A 24,905-nucleotide genomic window follows, 5' to 3' on the forward strand; every position below is an offset into this window, starting at 1 on the left:
GATCCGAATGGGGGACTATTTTACCTCCGGAATATTTTACCCAAGAGGACGCCATCATCATTTAACCATACAGTAAAGCTGCATGCCCTCGGGAAAAATTACGGCTGTAGTTTCCCCTTGCTTTCAGCCGTTCGCAGTACCAGCACAGCAAGGCCGTTTTGGATAGTGTTGCAAGGCCAGATCAGTCAATCATCCATACTGTTGCCATTGCAACTACTGAAAAGGCTGCTGCCCCTCTTCAGGAACCACACGTATGTCTGGCCTCTCAACAGATACCCCTCCGTTGTGGTTGCACCTAGGGTACGGCCATCTGTATTGCTGAGGCACGCAAGCCTCCCCACCAACGGCAAGGTCCATGGTTCATGGGGGTAGGTCAGAAATTACAATTTATAAAATTTCAAATTTTTTTAAGAGCCACAAAGATTTTTCTTGCCAACAATAAAAAGTACCTGCATAAATAAAGTTTTTTGACGAAAAAAACTAATCTATTCATTCATAAGAAAAATATATATTTATTCATATACTATAAGTAGTGTTTTTTCACAACACAGTAGGTAATATATACGTGGTGTTATTACATAATCACTTATTATTCAAGTAAAATATTAAAACAATTAAACATTCACTTACAACACTGAGTTGTACTTCAATAACAAACTATTGAGGAAACAAATTCAATGGGAGCAATGGCTTTGCATGGTTATTCAAGTAGAAAATTTGAACTTTACTGAACAGTGTAACATGTAATTAAAAATGAAGAAAATGATAACATACTTTCGAGCGAACAAATTCAATGGGAGCGTTGGCTTTGCATGGTTTTAGAAAGTTTGGATAAATTTGGCTCATAACTTGTTGTTTTAAGTTTCAAACACGACTCTAAATTTTCATTCGGTAGTTGGCTCCTTACTTTATTTTTAATTATACTCATGCAAAAGAACGCTTGTTCGCACGAATATGTCGATCCGAAGATAGTCAGCACTCCAAATGCCACCTTCTTCACCTCACTGTAGCAATCTGGAAGACTATTCCATGCGTCGAATATAAGTGCCTCAACTCGCGGCATTTCTTTTAAAACCGTTCACTTTTGTTGCAAAACGTATATACATTTCTGGACTTCCAAATCTTCCAATTTGCTTTTCAACTCTGTGAATTTTCCACTCCACAAAGCTTTATTTTTTTAAATCGGTCAATTGCATTTCTAGAGACCCAAATGGCTCAATGTAGATTTCGTTACTATTTGTGTTGAGAAGATTTACTATTAATGATAGAGTGGATTTGTTGACATTGAATTGCTGAAATCTGTCAGCAAATTCATCATTCATTTTTTTAATAACTGTGTTGAAGTTACTCGAGTCAACAGTTGCACTGGTTTTATCGCGTTATTGCTTTAGAAATTTGAAAATGAAGTAATTTACCGCTCTGAATATCTTCTGCAAAAATAATTAATTTTTCTTCGAAACAAACCAATTCTTCTACCAAAACATAGGCTGGGATTCCCTTTCCTTGTAGTTTTAGATTCAGCTCATTTAATTTCGCCGTAATATTCACCATAAAGTAAAATTCTTGCAGCCATTCGCTGTTCTCTAACTCAGGGTGATTAATGCCTTTGTCATTGAGGAATGTATTTACTTCATTCAAGCACAAATTCAAAACTTTTCAACACCTTACCCTTGGAAAGCCATCGCACTTTATTGTGAAGGAGGAGGTCGGAATACTGAGACTCCATTTCGTTTAAGAATTCTTTAAACTGACGATGGTAGAGTGCTTTTGACAAGATGCTGTTAACAATCTTGATTACCAAATTCATGACCTCGACTATTTCGGCCGGAAATGTTTGCGCACAAAGAGCTTCTTGGTGTATTATGCAGTCAAACGTAAGAATTTCGTGGTTTATTTTGCTCTGAAGAATCGTTGTTGTCCCTTTATTTTTTCCTGTCATACGTCTGGCTCCATCAGTTGCTACTGAAACGATTTTATTTGAATCGATCTTATTATCGTCGAGGCATTTCTGCACGGCACTCGCTATGCCTTCCCCTCTAGTTTGTCCCAAGAGCGGTAGCAATCCTAGAAGTTCTTCTTTCGGACCTTGGGAAGACATATACCTCACAAAAAGAGCAACTTGTGCCGTGTCTTTTACATCGCAAGACTCATCGATAGCAAGCGATAAGGCAGAAGCCAGTTGAATGACTTCCACCTGCAAATGTGTTACATTTGAAGACATTTTACTTATTCTATCTTGTACTGTTTTAGCAGATAGTGGCAGATCTTTGATTTTTTTCAAGATTTCTGGTTTGTTTTTGAAATCACGAAATAGTTCTTCAGATGCACGTATGAAGCAATCTTTGACGTACTCGCCATCTGTGAATAGTTCGCCTTTTTTTGCAATTTCTAGTGATACCACGGAACTTGACAGATTAACATTACTTGTAGACTGTGTAGACTGCATCCAGTTACTTCACATGGAACTTCATTGCTGTACTTGTTTCTGGAGCTCGTCGACAGCTTTTTTTTTCGTTCTTGCGATGAAGCTGTGATAAAGAATTTTAAAATCATTATTCAGGTATCTAAAACAGCAGATGACAAGTTTTGCAATTATTTACTTTGTCTGCGTATACCTACGTAAATGCATACGAAAAGCTTGGCTTTAAAACATAATATATCAAAAAAATTTTGCATCGGTATTTCCCAATTAAAAATACTTACCTCGATGGAATAAATAATTCTCCAATAGTTGAATTATTAAAATGAATAATTCAGACTCGAAACACTGTTTGTCTCACTCTGTGGTTGCCTCCCGTGTGCGGTGATCCCCGACTGCCATGAACGGACTTGTCAGAACGTGCTTATCACGGTGCGACTGTGACGAGTGTCACGGGGGAGGGGTGCGTTGAAAAGCGAGAACAATGGGCTGATTGTGAGAGATAGAAATGTTCCCTAATCCTCGTTAATTGATTCAGAACGATTAAAAAAATTTTTCTTATAAAATGAATAATATCTGCTTGTGGATCTAAAGAGCCGCAGCTTCACATCGCGAGCCGCAGGTTGCCGACCTCGGCACTAGGGTAGTGCTATGCAGGTAAACTCTGGCACAGCCAGAAACGGCTGCGCTGCGCAAATAAAACTAGGAAATAAAGGTGAAGAGGCGCATCATGGTGAACCTGCCGGTTAACCAATAACGCTGTTTTTTTTAATAGTTAACGTTATTAACGGTGTTTTCTTTTACTTTTTGTAAGAATTACCTTGTAATCTTTCTTTCAAATCAATCAGGTAACTTAGTAAAATTAACGTCTCGGTGCAGCACATGTCCATGAAGACAATTTTCTATTATCGCTCTCTGTGGTTAAAGGTGTCCGTTGAGCTATAGTGTGTGAGAACCAACACGAAACGCCAATGGAAGACTTTGAAAGAAATACTCACCTTAAAAAGGGTGTAAACAGGGATGTTATCTTTCGCCCGTACTGTGCAACCCAAACCTCGAAGAAACACTGACAGAAATGGAAGGAAGGTTCAAGAATGGGATTAAAATTCAGAGTGAAAGGGTATCAACAGTAAGTTAGCTGATCTCACTGCCATCCTCAGAAAATGTGAATTCAGAACTGCAGGACTTGTGGAATGGAATGAACAGCCTAATGAAAACAGAAAATGGATTGAGAGTAAGCTAAAGAAAGGTTAAACTAATGAGAAGTAGTAAAAATGATTTTAGCGATGAACTTCATATCAGAATTAGGGACGACGAAGTAAAGGAAGCAAAATAACACATGGCGGACGAAGCAAGGCCAACATACGAGTAAAAGAAGATTATCACAGGCAAAAAGGGAATTTCTGGTCAAGGGAAGTCTACTATTATGCAGACTCGGCCTCCATATCAGGAAGAAATATCTGAGAAAGAACGTTTGGAGCACAGATTGTATGATAGTGAAAACATGCACCACGGGAAACCGGAAGAACTAAAGCGTTTGAGATGTGGTACTGTAGAAGGATGTCGAAAATTACGTGGACTAATAAGATAAGGCTGGTTCTCGTTAGATCCCCGAAGTTAAGCGCTGTCGGGCTTGGCTAGCACTTGTGTGGATGACCGTTCGATGTGCCGAGCGCTGTTGGTGAGCGAGGTGCACTCAGTCCTTGTGAGGCAAATTGAGGAACTGCTTCCCTGATTGTGAAAAATAGCGGCTCTGGTCACGAAAACTGACAACGGCCTTGAGAGCGGTGTACTCACCACATGCTCCTCCATATCCGCATCTGGTGACGCCTGTTGGTTTAGGATGATACGGCGATCGGTCGGTACCGCTGGGCCTTCCGAGACCTGTTCGAACAGAGTTAAGTTTTAGATAAGGTAAGGAATCAGGAGGTTCTCCGCAGGCGAAGAACGTGTGGAAAAAACTATCAACAAGACAGGACAGGACGATAGGACATCTGTTAAGATATCAGGGAATAACTTCCTTAGTACTAGAGGGAGCTGTAAAGGGTAAAAACTGTAGGGCAGGACAGAGACTGGAATGAGGAGGCAGACAGTTCATGTATTCTGGGAATCGAGGATCTCTACGATTTTTGCCTGTTACCGAGATTGAAATTTACAAGATATCGTTCCCAAGGATTCCAAGACTTTCGACAATGTTTGAAGTCGGGTAACTTTTTCGTGTGCTATAATTACAAATTAACAATTTCAGATTTTTATCTTTACATGTAAGGTGAAACCTTTTTCCTTGCCAAATTTCATGATTCTAGACCAACGGAAAGTATTCTATTGGTTTTGAGTTTGCGAGTATCAAAATATGTGACGTATATGGCTGCATCTTCTGATTGCACTGATTCAGAAGCTAGTGTTTATTATAACTCCAAGGGACCATAGAAATTACTATGTGACATAAATTCGAGTTAATGCATTTACCCGTTCCCGAGAAAAAGGGTGCTCAACAGACGGACGGACAGACAGAGATTCTGACAACAAAAGACATTAATTTTTTCTTTTGGTATAATTACTTATTTTCCTTTGGTTGTAGTGTGAGACCTTGCTTCTTGCCAAATTTCCCGATTCTACATCAACAGGAATTACCCTATAGGTTTTGTTGAGCATGTTTGCAAGTATCACAGTATGTGAAAAAAAAATGGCCGCCAATCGAAGACCTTAATCACTCCTAACTAAACTCCGTCCGACCGACTGACAGCTGTGTCATCCTCAGCACATAGGAGTTGCAGGATGCGACTATGGAGGGGCGTGAGGTCAGCACACCGCCCTCGTGGCCGTTGTCAGTTTTCGCGACCGGAACCGCTTCTTTTAAGTCAGGTAAACCCTCAACTTGCCTCACAAGGGCTGAGTGCACCCCGCTTGCCAACAGCGCTCGGCAGACCGGACGGTCAACTAACAGAGGGCTAGCCAAGCCCGAGAGCGCTTAACTTCGGAAATCTGACGAGTGTGTGTCAAGGTCGTTGGCCCACAGACCTTAATATGTGACACTAGTTACATCTCGATCTACCTGGTCCTGAGAAAAAGGGTTTTGAAGAGTCAGAGAGACAGGCAGACAGCAAACTGATCGTATAAGTGTTCCGCTTTTGCCCACTGAGATACGGAACTCTAAAAATGTTTGAACAATGATATACGAGCCAGCACATCTTTGAACTAGATCGCGGCTGCCAAGCTAATTCCTGTCAGGGTCGAGTTCACTCTTTGCTTTGTCGGTTGGTAAAGTACGTCTCTGAAGGAGAGGTTGAATGTATCTTCAATAAAGTGGCAATTAAAAAATGGTTCAAATGGCTTTGAGCAGTATGGGACTTAACTCCTGATGTCATCAGTCGCCTAGAACTTTGAACTACTTAAACCTAACTAACCTAAGGACATCACACACATCCATGCCCGAGGCAGGATTCGAACCTGCGACCGTAGCGGTCGCGCAGTTCCAGACTGTAGCGCCTAGAACCGCTCGGCCACCCCGGCCGGCCACGAAGGAGTCAGTAGAATTGTCAAGGAGTGAGGAGGGAATCGGCGGCACTAATGACTTAGTGATTCACTCCTGCCGAGCGCTAATGGGTTCTTTTACTGCCGTCCCGCTCTTCCTGACAGCCTCTTTGCCTGGTGGGAAGACACTGGGCTGGCGCCGCAGCCAACTGAGGACTGGGAGAAGTTGATCGCGCGCCGCTATCTTATCTGTCCGGCGGCTGTGGTGGCAGCGCTGTGGCGCCTGGCAGGGGACGAACAGCTGAGCATCACTCAGTCACGCAGCGACCGCCGGCCGCTACGCGCACCGCTGCCACGACACGCTGAGCTACACTCGGTGAGTAGTTGCGCCACGCTGCACTACGCGTCGGCAGGGACGCCGCAGGCAGCAAGCAGTGTCAAGGTCTACGCGTTGTCCGTGACGGCCACTAGCTTATAACCCAGTTAAAGTGTCGTCTGTTGACGCCAATGATCGTACTATACCAGACAGGAGTTCCTAAACACACTATACGATTGGTCTTCCTTTCGCAGCTTGAAGTTGTCTGCCTACTTCCTTGTTTGTGTGGTTTATGGAGACTTTCCTCGTAACAAAGTAGCACCACCGATTTTTCTGTTATCACGTAGCAGCCGGGCTTAAACGAGTAGCAACGGTACTAGTTCTTCAAACGTAAGAGTAGTGGTCAAATTATAAAGTAGCCAGATCCTTATTTTAAACGACATAGCAGTCGATTATGAGAAAGAGTGATACAGAGAAGAGACAAGGGGTCATAAATATCTTCTCTCCGTTTCCGTCCATTCCGCAACCACTTCTGTCCTCACTCCTCTCTGCTACCATATCATCTCCCACTCCCCTTTCGCCAACTTTCTCTTCTTTGCCTTCCTCCCACGAACCTTGTTTACTTGAGGAACTTGCAACACTTTTGATACATTGCCAGCTACTTTAACCTTCTGTTTCGTAGAACAAAGATCATTCTCTTACTATTGCAAGAGAAGCTGCGTTTATTGTTTTAATTTATTGCCTGTCATCTTCCGAGTAGCGGCGACTTCATCTTCTGACACTTGAGCACTGTCATCGATGTGATGTACCACAGCAAGTATATCCTGTTAATGTACCCCAGTACCCTCTACCGTGCTCACTACTTTTGAAACAAAGACATTGCGATATGTTTAAAGAACTCCGAGAATTATCCTGTAAGCATATGACGCTGGTGCACATTAACAGCAAGTATTTGCAATGCTGCCACAGAAATATAGTGCCTGAAGAGAGAGCCGTAGTTCGCTTGGAAATCGATAGCGAATAAAACAATAAACACCACTGCGTGGAAAAATGTAGTAAGAGAATATCCATTCTTCTCCATAACGAGAAATTTCACAGCTGACGCCCCCAATTGGCAACGCTAACGAAACAGCAAGACACCCTTGTTCTATAAAGCTAGTTGCTGTTCTCGGAGAGCTCGGGTGTTTATTTCATTCCTGTTTTGGGTATAGGAGCAGATTTTAATCAATATTTTCCTTGTGTACGCAATATAGTGTCTTCAGATGGTGGCTGTATATTATTACGCTGACTTAAGAAACACATTGTATCGCCATAGTCAGGTGCAGATTAAATTACATTTTCTGTCTGGGACTTTCGTAGTCATACGATCCCGAAGTTTTGTTTATTTATGTATACGAGGAAGGGGGGGGGGGGAGGCAGGAGGAGATGGAGATGGAGATGTAGAGGTAGAGGGGCGGAGCGGGAGGTGGGAGGAAATGAGCAAACGCAGTGCGCGCGCGCTTGTGTGTGTGTGTGTGTGTGTGTGTGTGTGAGAGAGAGAGAGAGAGAGAGAGAGAGAGAGAGAGAGAGAGAGGGGGGGGGGAGTGGAGGAGGAGGAGGAGGAGGAGGAGGAGGAGGAGGAGGAGTAGTGTCTGTCAACGCGATGACAGGAGGTGTGGAATGTGTCCCAACAAAAGGAAGGTGGATATTATGTGGCATTATAACCTCAAATTCCTACAACATCGTGGTTCACTGGGATCCATTTGGTCCAATCAAAGATTTCTACCATCGTTAGACTCCGTTGTGATCATGCAGCTTTTCCTCTACATCCAGATAGTACTATCAACATTTATGGTTCCCCTGCATGTGAGTGCGTTTCCGAGTCAGAAGCTGATGTAAACCACACCTTGCTTTCGTATCCCATACTTGACTGAACGATCGGAATATTTGAAGACTTGGGTGACTGTGGGTTACCTCCTCCCACAATCAGCTTTTTTTTCCGCCTTTGTAAGGTTAATGTTAAATTCTTAAAGGGTGTAGGGATAAACGTGTAGGTTTCAATGACATGTCAATTTTCAACTACGTCTTGCTTATGAGTTACAGAATTGGTAGGCGCTACAGTCTGGAACCGCGCGACCGCTACGGCCGCAAGTTCGAATCCTGCCTCGGGCATGGATGTGTGTGATGTCCTTAGGTTAGTTAGGTTTAAGTAGTTCTAAGTTCTAGGGGACTGATGACCTGAGGAGTTAAGTCCCATAGTGCTCAAAGCCATTTGAACCATTTGAACAGAATTGGTGTGAGTTGATGAATCAAAAATGTCTGACTTATTTTTCAATTATTTTTGTTAAAAATTGTTTCGGTCAAACCTATGAAAAGCTTGAGCGATATATTTGTAAATAAGCATTTATGTATTTCGTTATTACAATTGCGTATACAATGCAGCCTTGTTTTTTTATGGCGACAGGAAGAGCATTCGGCCACCCCTTGAATTAACCATGCTCTCCGTGCGCCGATAAGGGACAAAGGCCCGAAAAATGATGATGATGAATATAGCATTGTGTTTAAAGTGGCTAATTAGAGTACAAACTCTGGAGACAAAATAAATACAGAAAAAGTCACTTATTTACAATGTGTACAAAATTAAAAACAGGAGTCAGATTCGTATGACTATTTTGTGACATTCCCATCCCCAGTCTCAGATCTGCAATCTGAACAACAGAACGCTGATGTGCCTCATAAATGTGTGTTTATAGTCCAATAATTTTTCTTGCAACTTTTTGTACATTGTAGAAAGAGGAAAGTTATTAGCCTTACAGCCGTTAGCGGTTGTCGCACGTGCTAAAACGTATTTTCTTCATGCGAGGCACCACAGTCGTAGTTTTGTAGATGGACATTGTAATGAATCCACCTTAGCTGTCGTTTACACGTATTTCCTTGAATTAATTTTGCAGGATTGGCCAATTTCGGCATTGCAGGCAATTCTCATTTGCTGTCTTCATCTACATCTATACTCCGCAAGCCTCCTTATGCTGTGTGCCGGAGAATACTTTGTGTATCAGTGTCACTTCCCCGTTTCCTGTTCCAGTCGCGTACGGTTCACCAGGTGGGGTAACGCACTGATTTGTACACTGGACTCGCATTAGCGAGGACGAATGTTCAAACTCGCATCCGGCCATCCTGATTTAGTTTTCCCGTGATTCCCCTAAATTGCTTAAGGCAAATGCCATTATGGTTCCTTCGAAAGGGCACGGCCGCTTTTTTTCTCCATCCTTCCCTAATCCGAGATCGTACTCAGTCTCTAACGATCAAGTTGTCGACAGGGCGTTGAACACTAATCTCCTCTTCCGCGTACGGTTCGCGGGCAGGAAGACCACTGCTAAGTCTTTGTGTAAGCTCGAATCTCTCTGATTTTATCTTTACGGTCTTTTCGCGAGATGTACGTAGGAGGAAGCAATATTTTGATTGACTGTTCTAGGAATGTACTGTCTCGGAACTTTTCCAGTAGACCATAAAGTGATGCAGAACGCCTCCCTTGCAGCGTCTGCCACAGGAGATGACTGAGCATCTCCGTGACGCCTTCGCACTTATTAAATGAACCTGTAACGAAACGTGCTTCTCTTCTCTGGATCTTGTCTATTCCGTCTCTGTCCTATCTGGTACGGATCCCATATTGACGAGCAGTATTCAAGTATCGGTCGAAAGTGTTAACAGTGTAATATAGGGTGATGTGAAAGTAACTGTACTCACTTCGTTGGTATAATGTATGCATCAAAATAAAACATTAAATAAAGTTTGTCTGAAACTGCTTTATTTCAGACTTATTCGATAGAGTAGATATCACAAATACAAGACAAAATTAATTCTTCTCAGAGAGAAACGACACGAAGGGACCCAAAATTCAATTCAACTACGTGCTTTACTTTTACACCACGACAAGTTCAAAAATTATGTTCGTGCAGACGAAGACAGTGACATGCTCGACTTCTTTACGCTATCGAAATGTTTCAAGCTCAGTTCACCTCATTCTGCACACCTGCACAGCTATTTTCAATTTTCTGCTGTAGTTGTGCTACATTGTCATTGCAACACAATACAGGAGTTCGCTGAGACGGCTCAAAAGGTAGTAGTCCAAGGATTAAGATCCTTAGATCTGGCGGGCCAAGCAACAGGTCCTCCACGACTTGTCCACTTATCGGGATAAGAAACTTTGAGGTATTCCCTTGCCTCCCGACTAAAATGTGAAGGGGCGCCGTTGACAAAGCAACATCAGACTATATGCAGGCGAACACGACACGCCAAGCTTGTACTAGCCCAAGATGCAATGCCTACCAAAATGACATTATCAGTCATAACTCGCAAATGAAGCAATTCCATGCAAAACTTTATTTAAGACTTTATTTTCATTTTAATCCATACATTACACCCACGAAACGTCTAGTTACTTTTGAATCACACTGCATAATCGATTCCGCTCCGCTGCTAATTACATTACGACATGTTAGCACTTACGACACTTGAGAATGACTTGTAATGCCGAAATTGGCCAGTCCTTCATAATTAAATACATACGTGTCAGCAACAGCGGAGGTTGGTCAATTATATTGGCCTTGATACAACATATTATTTATATAGCATGACTTTCGTCGTAATACTTTTGTATGGAGGATTTCTGCTATGGATATTACAAAGAACACGTAAGCGACATTCGAAAAATACCCTTTGCAATGCGGCGTGGAGGAGGCAATGTGTCTTGCCACAAGCAGGCAGGCTCTGTGTAGCTTGTTCGCCGCAGCCGCCATGCTAGTAATGGGACTGTTCCCATTGTGGATGTAGAAACCACGACAGCCTAGTGATAATGAAACAGATATTGCAGCCCTCTTAACTACACCGAGATGATGGCTCACTTTTCAGGCGGTGTGCTTTGTATTCTCACGCTACAATCTTCTTCCACTGACACTGTCAGACGAGTGTAATGGCGCAAGAGGAGATAGTGGCTAAGGCCAAAATAAACAACGCGCTGCCTTATAGGAGAGGGAACACACGCGGCCTCTCAAACTCGCGGAGAGGCAAGTGTCTCAAGCTGCAAAGCTTTCGTATAGTCATGTTTAAGACAATTAATAAAAAACAAAATGTCAGGACCTGAGCACCCATATTAGGCGTGTCTTTACTCCTCTCTAATAGCCTACGTTTCCATGATATGGACAGGTACTTATGAAACTTGCTACACCGCCCCCACTTCATGACATGCTGCGCTGAGTTTCAGAACGTGAGGACACACAGGCTGGTGGCCGAGAACGTCACGTCACCGTCGCTAAAAATAGTATGCCCTCAAATCCATACTAATTTTTAGGATTCCGTGCATCCATCGGTAAAAACAGAACCCTTGTACGATAAAAACGGAACCATTGTACGATCGCCTTGTCATCCGTCCGACTGACTCATTGTTGAAAACAATTTTCCCAGGAATGGATACACTTATCAAGTTGAAATTTATGTCCCGTACTGAGGTCTACGGTCCCTTGGCGGTATAATTAAAGTTAGCTTCTAAACCCACGTAATCAAAAATTACAGTCATTTGTGCCACATTTTTATATTCGCATACTCACTCATCAAAACCTGTAGTGTATTTCCTACTGTTCTACAGTGAGGAAACTTGGCAAATAGTAAGGTTTCACAGCACAAGTAAGGGAAAAATTCCAAAAATTGTTTATCTGTAATTATATCACACGAAAATTTTTTTGTCATTTCTTATCCGATGCCAAATTTGAAATTAAAACAATCGGTTGCTGTGCGTTCTGGCTGACTGGGTCTCAATGGTACAAGTCAGAATTCAGGCAAGGAATCATTTTATTGCTCATATATCTGTGCAGTAAACGCTCCTGGATATCTGATGGATAAATTCCGAAACCCGTCATATTAGAATCACTCATTCCTTGCCTAATGTTTGATTTGTACCATTGCGACCCAGTCAGCCTGAATGGAGAAATACTGGTTATTATAATAATGGTCGCCTGCCTCCTGCATGACTGTAACATTTACTTTACTGGAATTAAAACATTCTCGAAAATCTTGGAATCCCTGGGACCGATATCTACATCTACATCCATACTCCGCAAACCACCTGGAGGTGTGTGGCGGAGGGTACCTTGAGTACCTCTATCGGTTCTCCCTTCTATTCCAGTCTCGTATTGTTCGTGGAAAGGAGGATTGTCGATATGGGTTTGTGTGGGCTCTAATCTCTCTGATTTTATCCTCATGGTCTCTTCGCGAGATATACGTAGGAGGGAGCAATATACTGCTTGTCTCTTCGGTGAAGGTATGTTCTCGAAACTTCAACAAAAACCCGTACCGAGCTACTGAGCGTCTCTCCTGCAGAGTCTTCCACTTGAGTTTATCAACTCCGTAACGCTTTCGCGATTACTAAATGATCCTGTAACGAAGCGCGCTGCTCTCCGTTGGATCTTCTCTATCTCTTCTATCAACCCTACTGGCACGGATCCCACACTGCTGAGCAGTATTCAAGCAGCGGGTGAACAAGCGTACTGTAACCTACTTCCTTTGTTTTCGTATTGCATTTCCTTAGGAGTCTTCCGATGAATCTGTCTGGCATCTGCTTTACCGACGATCAACTTTATATGATCATTCCATTTTAATATCTTCCTAGTATCACTGTCGATGAGAGGCAAAAATGGTCGGTATTCTCGATTCCCGGAATGGATGAACTGTCTACATACATAATTAAGTTTGCACAGATCCCTCAAAGCGAGAGCCCTACTCGCACGTGGCCAATTTTTGTTTATTCTGAGATATGAAATATCTGTCAACAAGTTGTCTCGAGCGCGGTACTTAGAAGTAACACGTTGACGTTATCGCTCATACCGACCTCGAAGTCTGACTACCAGCCGAAGGACACAGCACATATCTATCACTTAATTCTCAAAAATAACAACGGAGCTAAACAGCCATCGCAGGGACTACTGCTTGCTGCCGGACATTCATTACTTCCTCGTGAGATGAGACAAATTCCTCCTCGGTCAGTATCACGGATTTGCCAGACATCCTTACCGTAATCTGCTTTAGGTCTTTGTCTGCTGGCCCATATACTAAAACAGTGCTCGATCTAACACTCAGAGCCAGGTATCATCAGGGGGAGGGAAGTGGAGCCTTCCCAAGTTTCAAAGAGTGCACATCTGTTACACATGTCTAGCGCTTGCAGAGAGCCCACTTCAGAGGCAATCATACTGAAAAAGTCTGGTGTTATGCCGTTGCACATAAATCGACTAACAGGAACAAGAAACGGTATCAGCAGCCTCCATTCATCTAAGATCCAATGAATGAGAACATCTTAGCTAACAGTTTTAGCAACATGGCCATCCTCAAGAAATATTTACACAGATGGACCTAAAAAAAAAATGGAGCAGGAAGTGCATACGTAGATGGCAAAACTAATAGAGGGGGCGAATTCGAGATCCATGAAATAGTCTCCATACTCACTGCAGAACTTACAGCGATTTTAGAGGGACTTAAATACGCAAAAGAAGTTCAAGAAGAAACTCATTATTATCAAATTCACACTCTACACTGAAGCTGTTAAAATACTGCGAGGTCAACAATAGCGCAACCTAATTCACACTCGATCTTCATCGATTTCCTATTTCGGTATCTAAATTTATTCAACATGGTACCACGAATAATATTTCCTTTCTACCATAGCTTAGCACGTAGATTCTACAGTCGTACAAACAATGCCGAGGCTATTACTGTTGCAGCGCGTCTCTGTGTTCGTTCGATGTGCTACGCAATTCCGACTTGACTAGGACCCAAACCATTGGAGAAGTACTAAAGAGGTTGTCTCCTTAGTGACTCGTATACGATTATTTTGTACAAATCCGTCGCATTATCTTCTTAATTTTCCCGGCCAGGTATCATGTTTTATGTGAAGACACACTATGGAATAAAAATAAAAGTAGTCGCTGCTTTGTTCAAAGAAGCTTTGTACATTGGTTCAGTGAAATATGATAGTGCCAGCCGGCCGGGGTGGCCGAGCCGTTCTAGGCGCTACAGTCTGGAACCGCGCGACCGCTACTGTCGCAGGTTCGAATCCTGCCTCGGGCATGGATTTGTGTGATGTCCTTAGGTTAGTTAGGTTTAAGCAGTTCTAAGTTCTAGGGGACTGATAACCTTCGAAGTTAAGTCCCATAGCGCTCAGAGCCATTTGAACCATTTGATAGTGCCACATGACGATCTCCTACGACCATAATGATTAGAATCAGGTTCCGACGGAACGTAAACCTCCATCGGTCTTCCGAAATCAAAGGAAGATATTATGCCGCATTGGTAACTGACCTCCAAACACGTCCTTGGCACCAAAAGTGCAGATACAGGAGTAACTTTATAGGGACAGTGAAGCGATTGCGATTAAATCACGGAAGATTCCAGCAATATCTCTACCGCCTGAACATGTTCACATCATATTCATGTGAATGTCACAATGAGGACGACGTTAACGACGTTTTCTTTGTCTGCGAAAGAAGACATCAAGAACGTCCGAAACCAATTCTGAAGAAAGGTACTCTTTCTATGCTTTAGCGACAGACATGCAATCCTTTCAGCGACAGAAGACATGAAAGTATGTAAACTTCTATACGATTTTGTAGTAGAAGGACAAATAAGAATATAGAAAACGCGATATTTTTAATTTTTTGATTACAGTAATGTAATTTAATAGGTACGAAAGACTCATCAACCTTAATTCCATTTAAATCACTGCAGTTTTAATTTCTTATCTCATTGACTTAACTCCATATTTAATACTGTAATAGGTATTTGTTTTTTAACGGTTTATGTTGTTACGCATTTAAATATTAAAATTTTTCTGATGCTGGCTATATGGGTGATGTCTAAAAAGCATTACTGTATTTAAAAAAAATGTTATTCGAAGGAATTATAAATTGCGGCAACGAAAGTATAACCATAAATTTCATAACGTTGTGATAACATTGCGCAGTGAGAGATTTTTCTCGACATTCGTATGTAAATGTGTGGATTGCAGCTTCTGAGCATCTGGATAGGGATCTCATCTTTACAGTGAGGAATAGGAGTTTCCGTTTGTCAAACAGCCGCTACGCTCTATCTGTGCTATTTTCCGCCATTCGAGGATGCTTTGCAGGAAAATATGCTTTGTGCTTTATGTAAATCTTATCTAATTTTGTACTTGTCATCCTTGCCGGGCTATACAAGCAACGGTGGATTAACAAGTTCTCAGAATTATACGAATGCGTGGAGTCTCGGACCTGGCCGAAAGAACAGACGCCACGCTGAATGCGCAGCAGTGAAACATTTTGATTCCTCTTCAATTGACATATAATTCTTAGAGCCGGCCGGAGTGGCCGAGCGGTTCTAGGCGCTACAGTCTGGAACCGTGCGAACGTTGCGGTCGCAGGTTCGAATCCTGCCTCGGGCATGGATGTGTGTGATGTCCTTAGGTTAGTTAGTTTTAAGTAGTTCTAAGTTCTAGTTAAGTCCCATAGTGCTCAGAGCCATTTGGACCATTTATAATTATTAGAATTACTCATAAATGAAATTCACAGACTACAAACCGTTTTATGCGCGATACATTACTGTCTGCAGTGTTACACTGGAGTTTGTTGAGCACTGGTTGAGTGCACCACTGCTATAAACCAAATTACGGATCATTCAGCTCTTCTTAGAACCGTTCAGTTTTATGAGACTTCCAAAGTTCAGATGGACGGAGACAGACAGACAGAAAGATTTCGGGACAGACACCGGAATCTTGGAAGCCATTGCAGAATATAGAAATCTCCGGGATTCTCTCTTCCTTCCTTCCACTCTGTAGTTGGCATTGTCCTCCACTTTGACTGTTAGTAGCGCAGTCTCTGTAGCACTGCATAAACACTGGATATGCTCGTGTACATATGGGCGTAATTCATTTTATTTTGTGTGTATTCGGTCGCCAGTTGCTAACGCGTCAGTAATTTCGCACCAATCGTGAATTTCGTAGCAGCTATTACGTGAAAAACTCTTTATGACGACAGCGTTATATGGTCTAAGACAGCAACGGATACCGGTTAAAAACAACAAAGGCCATATTACCTTTTACACTGATACAATCTGTGTTTCTTTGGTTTGTTGTGGATAGCTTTTTCATAAATATTTTTAATGCGAAAATTGGCCCTTTTTGCGGATCTTTGTTGGAAATCTTGACTCCATTCTCGGTAGCTCTAAAGAGTTCATGAACAGAAATGAATTTATTTTCAGTATATTGTCCGAAATGTCTTTCTGGGTGCAGAAAGCTGTTGAAATGGGAGGAAAAAAAATAGTTTTTCTTGGACAAGCACATCTTTAACTTACGCAATTTACCTGGTTACCCATTCTGAAGATAACGCATAACAATAGCAGGAGTGAAGATGATCTGTGGTAGCTTTCATTAAATACGTCGTTGGCCTTTCGATCACTTAGCATCCAACACGAAGTCTGGCATTACCACAAAACATAAAGCTGTCATCAACCCGAAGGTTGGTTTGAATACTTCAGGGTCTCACTAGCTATGGTCCTATTGTCGATGCCATGCTCTTGCTTCCTTCCCGCCTGTTTTACTGATTTACCAGCCAGTTATAGGGAAACTCCAGTTCACTGTGCATTCCAAACTGCGGTGCAACTCGACGTTTTTCACATTGCCAGAGGAGAAAGAAAATGAATCAGACCCGAGATCTTTGAATCGGTAGTCTCTGATTCCATGTCTAAACCTCTCACAATTGTATTACTTGTAATACTAGTAATACCCACGTGACAAGTATTACGAAGTGTCTACGATGCAAAGTCAATCTCAGAGTGATTTTGGCCGTTCCCGCTCATATAGGGACAAGACATGGATTATTTTTTGTATCAAATCGGCTACAGTTGTATAACAGTTGATTTGCCTTTCACGCGCGACTAAAGTTTGCGCATGATACTTTCATTGTATCAAAGAGCGATGAAGCTAAGTGGTTAAGAAATTGTACTCGCGTTCGATAGAAGTGGGGCTTAGATCCAAATTTAGGTTTTCCGTGGTTTCCCTGTATATATAAGGTGACAGCTGGGAAGTTTCCGCCGGCCGCGGTGGGTTAGCGGTTCTAGGCGCGCAGTCCGGAACCGCGCGACTGCTACGGTCGCAGGTTCGAATCCTGCCTCCGGCATGGATGTGTGTGATGTCCTTAGGTTAGTTAGGTTTAAGTAGTTCTAAGTGTAGGGGACTGATGACCACAGATGTTAAGTCCCATAGTGCTCAGAACCATTTGAACCTGGGAAGTTTCCCTTGAACAGGCAACTCCCAGAATGGTTCCCTTTAAAGGAGGGATGCTTATTTCGTTCTCCATCGATGTTCATTCCATTCTTAGACTTCCTAATAATCATTGTGGGGAAGTTAAAGACTAATTTTCCTTCCTCCCATCTGGTGAAAGACTGGACTGCTCTTTTTTAGCCTCGGCTAGGATCTAAGTTTTCATACGATATTGTGTTGGTTTGTCTACTTCACGGCTAACAACTTCGTGTCATGGGAGAATGTAATATTTTATAAAAACTCGCGTGCCGTTCGTGTACGCGCTTAAAACTCTAGAATCTACCACCTATAGTTTTTCAGGAGAAAATAAAACTAGGGTTATTATCTGTTATCAGACAGACGGTACCTACACTTGTCATAGAGATATTACCGCTTTGAATAAGTGGCCTTCCACATGACCCGGGAAGCTCCTCGACCCCCATTATGTAAGTGGCTAGTTGTCAGTGCGAATCCAAACAGTGTAACATTATGACCCATGGAAGTGTGTGTGTGTGTGTGTGTGTGTGTGTGTGTGTGTGTGTGTGTGTGTCTGACGTCCCACGCCGAAGCCGTGCGTATCGTGTTAGAGGTCAAACGAGAGACATTGTGGCCTCAGAGACAACAGACCTTCATGAGGCAGAGTAGAAAGTGTTTACGCGCGCGCGGCTTCGATTTCTGCCACGCCCATGCTAGTCTAAGCTGGACTCCCCCTCCCTCCGACGACGCTGCTCAACGTTCCTCCTCCTCCTCCTCCCCCTCCACCCCTCCTCCTCCTCCTCCTCCTCCTCCTCCTCCTCCTCTTCCTGGTCTTTTAGCCGCTCAAGACACTCTCTAACTAGATGAATTCCTGCGTGTCTTCCTGTCATGTTGCGCAAACAATATGTGACTCGTGATTGCACTGCTTCATACGGACTCAGACTACCATGTTCGAAGAATTAAAAAATTCGACTCGAGCAGGCTGAAGATGATGAAAGCGTACAACAGTGGAATGCATGTACTTCAGTGGATTTTGAGACAGGCGCGAAACTGGCCGGACGGATACAAAATCCCAGGAATTTTCTGAAATCACTTAAGGTTGTTCGAAAGGTACAGAGAAAACTATGCACATTACAAATAACTTGACTTCATGGAACGGTCGGACAAGTGAGTTCCTTTAGTGTGCCTGTGCTAAGTACGACGTATTATTGTAACGGGTACAAGCGTTATTGATAGATTTTAAATAATGTTTAAAGGAAGGAAGGAAGATTAGAGTTTAATTCGCGTCGACATCGAGGTCGCTAGAACCGGAGCACAAGCTCGGAATGTATCGATGATGTGGAAGTAAATCGGCGGTGTCCTTTAGAAGGAATATTCCTGGCATTTAACGATTTAGGCAAATCACGGAAAACCTGAATTCGGATAGCCGGACGCGGATCTGAACCGTCGTCTTCCCCAACGCGAGTCCAGTGTGGCCTCACCTCGCTCGGTCAAAACTGCCTATTCAGTGCCAGAAATACGTAACAGTATTTCACTATTACCTATTCCTACCGTTCAGTGGCAACCAGCAGATCTAACAACAAAGGAAAATATAATAGGTTATTGTAGAAAGTAATAGAACTTACATAACCAAAAATGCACTGATAAATACCATAAACCGGTATACCAGTATATTCCACGATGTATCATGCTGTATGTCATCGTTGCCAAACTGGAGTAAACGGTATGTGCCTCGTCATAAGGTACTGTCAACAACCACCAGGTGCATGATAGGTTGTGCCTTCTGTTCGCAGTCTGCTTAGTGCAATTCCTATAGTTTTATTTTAAAATACATATACGAAGATACAGAAGCCCGCATCTCGTGGTCGTGCGGTAGCGTTCTCGCTTCCCACGCTCGGGTTCCCGGGTTCGATTCCCGGCGGGGTCAGGGATTTTCTCTGCCTCGTGATGGCTGGGTGTTGTGTGCTGTCCTTAGGTTAGTTAGGTTTAAGTAGTTCTAAGTTCTAGGGGACTTATGACCACAGCAGTTGAGTCCCATAGTGCTCAGAGCCATTTTTGAAGATACAGAACTTTATCTTGAATATAAAGTTTTCACAGATTTAAGTTATTTATCTTTCATTTTTATATGGTACGTGACACATGAAAAGTGATGTGTGAGCAATAAAACCTTCCCGGTATTTGATGTTACGCCAAATTGCTTTCCAGAGACGGGTGCCCCGTAGCGCAAGACTACTACACATGTATTTCATTAAGTAACGTGTTTCGCATCACAGACTATAAACTAATAGGTTACATAGATATTGTTTCTATTAACATCTTTAAAACAACAGCAATAAGGCAATTACTTTCTCTTGAAAGCCATAACAGTTCTTTGTAGAAAAACCCTTTTTTATCAATAAAGTTGAAAGCATGTATTTAATAAAAATTTAGAAATACTTGTATAATGTCAAATATTTTTCAAATATTTTAATGAAGCCGCACGGCCTTTATGTTAAACATAGAAATTCAATATTTCACACAAAACATTTCGTGTAACATGTATAAAACAAAGGCAAATAAGCATTATACAGTAATTGAACCAGTCTCTTTATATCAAATATTTCCAGAGCCGCTTAGGATGTCGGAGTAACAAAGTTCTCCTTATGCGACTTAGTCTTGTCACAGCAATATTAGCTACACAGACATCGGTGCAACACCACATTTTCAAACAGAACTATTGTAATTTCTGCTGTTAGCAGCGCAGATCTCGACAAGATGAATTGCGTTAGGGTACTGACTTACACTGCAGGAAAAAAATCCAAGGAAAAAATCCAACATCCTCAAGGACTATGTCATTTTATTGACAAGTGAGGTGACAGGCAGTTCGTCATTGTATGAGTGCACGATACCAAATTCAGACCAAATTAAACACACGTCACAGTAAAGGGTGCCGAAACAGTCACATCAATTCACAGTACCGTGCTCTGGCGACAGCGCTGGTGTGTATTCGGGCATGCAAATGATCATAAAGATTGCGAATGGCATTCTGCAATAGATTTTCCCAGGCATCGTGCACCTTTTATGCGGTTCGGCAATGGTTCTCACAAGTCCTAGAGAATGAGTAAGTTCCCGGTTCATCATGTCCGATGCGTGACTGACTGGCGAAAGATCTGGTGACCTTGCTGGCCAAGACAGTTGGACGCCGCGAAGAGCACATTGCGCGGTAGCAGCCGTATGTAGACGAGCACTGTCATGCTGAAAAAGCACGTCATCTGGTTACTTCACCCTGCAGAAACACCAAATGTGAGACTATGAACCACGTCGTGGGCGAATGAAGTTTGGAATAGGCAGCTCAGCAAGTCTACTCCATACACATGTACGTCCATCATTCGCACACAGACAGTACCTACTCTCATCATTGAAGACGACAGAGCGCCATTTCAATCTCCAATCAATTCTTTCACGACTCCAGAGTAGCCATGCTTGGCGGCGCTGTGGTGTCAGTGTTACCCTGGCCATAGGCATACCTGATCGTACTCCTGCTTGAAGTAGATTGTTGCCAAAGGTACCTGTTGACAAAACAGGTTCACCATATGCCCGAATTTCATCTGTGGATGATCGGTCGGCAACCGATGCTCGCACAATGGGTCGATCTTGAAGTGCGTCTGCACTATGCGAATGTCTAGAATTTGGTCTAAATGTGTGGAAAACTTCCACAGGCCACTGCTGAAAGCAACGACGCGCTACAGATATATTGCGTCCAACATGTGCAGCAATCCGTTGATACGTACGTCCAGTTTCCTGCAGGCACATAATGACACCCCACTCAATTGACCGAAGCTGTTCAACAGGAGTACGTACTCGTTTGTGGGGCATGGTTGTACCAAGAATGAATGTCGCAGTCACTGTTCACCACCGAACTCAGCACAGTTACTGCCAGCAGGGTCAAAATATAGGTTGCACAGACTGACTTCCTGAGCGCCATCCGTCGCCGATGAACGTGACAAATAAATCAGTAACAGTACAACCCCCTCCCCGGTATGCACAGAGTATACCCTGGCGCCACTGAAAACAGTCCTTGAGAGTGTTGTATTTTTTCCTGACTATGCATAATATTGGCGACAATTTGTAACCACATGGACTCTGTCTTGGAAACCGAACAATTCCTCTGTAAGAATCTGCACGGACCCAACAACCATTGCTCGTGCAAAACCCATTCAACACACACAATATGAAGTCGTTGATAGTGGAGCCCAGGCAGATCACTGTTCTTTGCCTTCCAAAAAGGTTTCAATGCAGTTACATAGTATTGAGATAGTAAGCAAAACATATGATTACGGAATATCGGAGGACGTTTAAGATTTCCCTACAGGTTTCTTAATAAACAGAACTCAGCACATTTCAGTATAGAAGACGGTAATAAGTGAAAGAAGAGTCGGGCGTGTCGCAGGGAAGAGTTACGTGACTACTACCATTCACGGTTTTACTCGTACAAATAACCTGATAGATCGTGCTGCTAATTTTCTGGTGCTTTTCTGACAGATGTTCGTCAATATAGCCAAATATAATTCTTTTAAATTAGTGAAAAGTACTTCATACGCCATCACCGAGAAATTATTAATCAGTTAAAACTGTTATGTCTTGAGGTACGAATCCGAAAATACTTAAGCCGGAACGATCTCACAAACACTTGCCCGACGCATTCTTGAGCTTAGTCTTCAGTTTAGGAATGTTACAAATCTGATTTAAGTAGACACATTGTGAAGATTCAAAGGATGACACAGAAACACTCATCATTAGTGAATATTCTTCACAGAAACTTGCCCTTATAGTTCTAAGAACACTATTTCGAATAAGCAACCAGAAACATCATCCTTCCTCAATGAATATCTCGTGTATTAGTTTTGACGGTAGAAGTATAGACATTCTGGTCATATGATGAGCTGTAACTACAGTTCAACATATTTTACTATATGTCACCGTTATTTACGTATTCGAAGTGCTGATATTGACCATCAGGATACCAGTAAACATCACATATCTCGGCTGAAACTAAAATTTGCGCTTCTTTGCCATGGAGTGCAAGCAAAACTACAAAATGGCCTGTAGAACTATTGACTTTTAGTGGCTGTTTGTGTTAATGTACACACTATTGGACAGTAACTTTTCGCCTGGAAATCTGTGTGGAAGTTCATCCATCTGTAGGTCGACTAAACTGGCACGTCTGCTAAACACAACGGAATAGGCTGGTTCTGTCACCGGTGAACACATTTCAGAGGAATCACGCAACAACGCAACATCCCGCAGTTTTTATTTTGACACGAACTATTTCCAGACACGCTGTGTCGTTTTGTTCTGGCAGGAGCGGCGGACCTACACATACTACACTGAGGGAGGGAAAAAGTCGCAAGACCAAAAAATAATTAATGTAGAGTAATGAAATTTCGTGAATACATATGTCTATACAATATATGTAAGTGATTAACATTGCAAGACCATGCGTAAATGTAAGCGCGAGATAAAACATTGAGAATGTGAAATGCTGGTACATTAATAACCGGTGTAACCCGCAGGGTGTTGAATGCAAGTATGAAAACGTGCATGCATTGTGTTGTACATGTGATGGATGTCAGTTGGCGGAACGTAGTTCCATGACTGTTGCACTTGGTCGGTCAATACAGGGACGGTTAATGCTGTTTGTGGATGACGCTGGAGTTGTCGTCAGATCATGTCCCATATGTGCTCGACTGGAGAAAGATTAGTGGTCGAGCAGGCGGAGGTAGCATGTCGACACCCTATACAGCTTTTTGAGTTACAACAGAGGTATGTGAGTAAGCGCTATCGTGTTGAAAAACGCAACCTGGAATGTTTTTCATGAATGGCAGCACAACAGATCGAATTAAAAGACCGACGTACAAAATTGCAGTCAGGTTTCGTGGGATAACCACGTGAAGGCTCCTACTGTCATATGAAATCGCACCTCAGACTATAACTCCAGATGTAGGTCCAGGGTGTCTACCAACGCAGACCGGTTAATCACAGGCCCTCAGCCGGACTCACTCTAACCAACACGCAAGGGTCCGCAGCTCGTGGTCTCGCGGTAGCGTTCTCGCTTCCCGAGCACGGGGTCCCGGGTTAGATTCCCGGCGTGGTCAGGGGTTTTCTCTGCCTCGTGATGACTGGGTGTTGTGTGTTGTCCTTTTCTGTCAGAAAAGCACCAGAGAATTAGCAGCACGATCTATCAGGTTATTTGTGCGAGTAAAATCGTGAATGGTAGTAGTCACGTAACTCTTCCCTGCAACACGCCCGACTCTTCTTTCACTTATTACCGTCTTCTATACTGAAATGTGCTGAGTTCTGTGTATTAAGAAACCTGTAGGGAAATCTTAAACCTCCTGCGATATTCCGTAATCATATGTTTTGCTTACTATCTCAATACTATGTAACTGCACTGAAAGCTTTTTGGAAGGCAAAGAACAGTGATCTGCCTGGGCTCCACTATCAACGACTTCATATTCTGTGTGTTGAATGGGTTTTGCACGAGCAATGGTTGTTGGGTCCGTGCAGATTCTTACAGAGGAGTTGTTCGGTTTCCAAGACAGAGTCCATGTGGTTACAAATTGTCGCCAATATTATGCATTGTCAGGAAAAAATACAACACTCTCAAGGACTGTTTTCAGTGGCGCCAGGGTATATTCTGTGCATACCGGGGAGGGGGTTGTACTGTTACTGATTTATTTGTCACGTTCATCGGCGACGGATGGCGCTCAGGAAGTCATTCTGTGCAACCTATATTTTGACCCTGCTGGCAGTAACTGTGCTGAGTTCGGTGGTGAACAGTGACTGCGACATTCATTCTTGGTACAACCATGCCCCACAAACGAGTACGTACTCCTGTTGAACAGCTTCGGTCAATTGTAGGTGGGAATTACTGACGATCTAGTTCTCGAAATGGTTCTTCGCCTGACAGCCGTTCCGCACCTTCTGCTGGTTATACTATCCTTGGTGCTGGAAGAAGTACCGGGTGGTTTTAATTAAAGTGCAGTTTCTCACAGGTGTCTAGTGTGGGCCGGAATTATCGTATGGCAGCGAAGCTTCGTAGATGTTCTAATGCGTTCATGCGGAACCGCTATACGTTGGAAAAAAATTAGTTCCAGTTTTGGCCATCAGGCGCAAGTCTGGCGCTCTAAACGCAGGAAAGACGTATAGAATTGTTTCCATGCGTAATGGATTAGGAACGGGACGTGGGCAGGAAAGGTCAACCAAATGGTAATTTGTTAAGTATGATCACCGGAGACGTCAAAGAGATACTGTACAGCGCCAGTTTGCACTTGGTGGTCAAAATTGGAACTAATTTTTTTCCTGTGTAAATCTGTTCCGCATAAAGCATCAGCATATCTGCCAAATTTCCTTGCCATACAATAATTACAGCCCACATTGGACCT

The 24,905-nt window shown here is 42.8% G+C and overlaps 1 protein-coding gene across 3 annotated transcripts in view; it reads left to right on the forward strand.

Moving 5' to 3' along the window:
- LOC126260845 (xenotropic and polytropic retrovirus receptor 1) overlaps positions 1-24,905 on the forward strand; it is a 308,009-nt gene that overhangs the window by 123,209 nt on the left and 159,895 nt on the right. The window contains exon 1 of one of the 3 annotated variants that reach the window (XM_049958249.1): positions 6,202-6,269. The exons of 1 other annotated variant lie outside the window; for it this stretch is intronic. The gene's annotated coding sequence lies outside the window, so the exon portion shown is untranslated. Of the gene's footprint in view, positions 1-6,201; positions 6,270-24,905 lie in introns of those variants that run through there. One more of the 3 variants, XM_049958246.1, reaches the window with a different exon arrangement.

This window comes from Schistocerca nitens, chromosome 5 (assembly GCF_023898315.1).
Source record: "Schistocerca nitens isolate TAMUIC-IGC-003100 chromosome 5, iqSchNite1.1, whole genome shotgun sequence".
Lineage (NCBI taxonomy): Eukaryota > Metazoa > Arthropoda > Insecta > Orthoptera > Acrididae > Schistocerca > Schistocerca nitens.